Genomic DNA, 1,220 nt, shown 5'->3' with positions numbered 1-1,220 from the left:
GTGATGATCTATCATCCGTCCGTTTTGCCAAAAATTTTTGTCGCGGTCAAAGTGATTTATTCTAATTCGGGGAGACCAGGGTTGGTAAGTTTGCTGGATCGAATTTTTTTCGAAAACGAAAGGTGCTTGCTTATCTGCAGCTTTATGGACGGTAATCTACTGGGTGTGGGTATTGTGGTTTTGGCTATATAGATGTTTTATTCTTTACAATCACTGTGTAGGTAAATATTTAGGAGTTTGGTGTTTTAGTGTGTTGAAAGGGAGGAAGTGTTATTTGACTTGTTAGGATCACCACGGGTTAATTGGTTTATACTGTATGTCCACTTTTAGTGTAGAACAAGACTGTTTATGTCGGGGGCACTCTCTGTTGACGTTTGGGCACGTGACTTGGTTATGAAACGGCAGTCAGAGTCCTATGTCAACCTGGATGGTTTACTGTTTTCATCGCAAAATGAATTTTGTGTACTGAAATTTTAAGTAATAACGGATGAAAGTATTTATAAATATGCCTCTTCCGTAAAGCCATCTAGTGTAAACTGCGGAAATTTGTAAAATTCAGGAATTAACCAAATTGAAGGTTAGAAACAGGAGTTTCTTTTCTTCGAATAAAGAAAGAGAGAAATAGAAATGGAAGAATTTCTTTAAAGCTCAAGCTTTTGTTTGCTTCGAAGTCTGTACTCTCGAAATTTTTTAAATTAATTAGAAGCTGAGGTAATTGAAATGACCAGTCAAGTATTGGCTCAGAATCTCAGAAATGAGAGTGGAACAGAAAGGCAGAATTTCAACTTGAAAACGTCATGTGAATTTAGCCTTGAAATTTGAATTCAATATGTCTAATTGGTTGCGAAGATTTTTATAACTCACAAACATATTTTTTTCCATTTCCGAACAAAGTTCTGAAACCGTAAGAAAATGAAGATTTCTGTTTTATCACTCTATGAACAGTTGTTTTCTAAAGCTAGGTGAATATCTGTATTTCCCCTAGAATTTCCTATAATATCAACAGAACTCCGTATCATCTAGAGAGAATATCGGCTCTACACTTTATCTGCAGCCGGTAATGATGGTCTCTGATGCTACCCGAGAAAATCAGAAATTACCGTCGATCACAAACGACGTAGACGGGATATTGGATAGACCTATTATCCATATTGCAGTTTCCTGTCACCGGTTTGTCACCATTACCATTTTAGTGTCACATGCAACGTTAACGGTGAAGT

The sequence above is a fragment of the Andrena cerasifolii genome, chromosome 15, assembly GCF_050908995.1.
Source record: "Andrena cerasifolii isolate SP2316 chromosome 15, iyAndCera1_principal, whole genome shotgun sequence".
NCBI lineage: Eukaryota > Metazoa > Arthropoda > Insecta > Hymenoptera > Andrenidae > Andrena > Andrena cerasifolii.
This window is presented reverse-complemented; position numbering follows the sequence as displayed.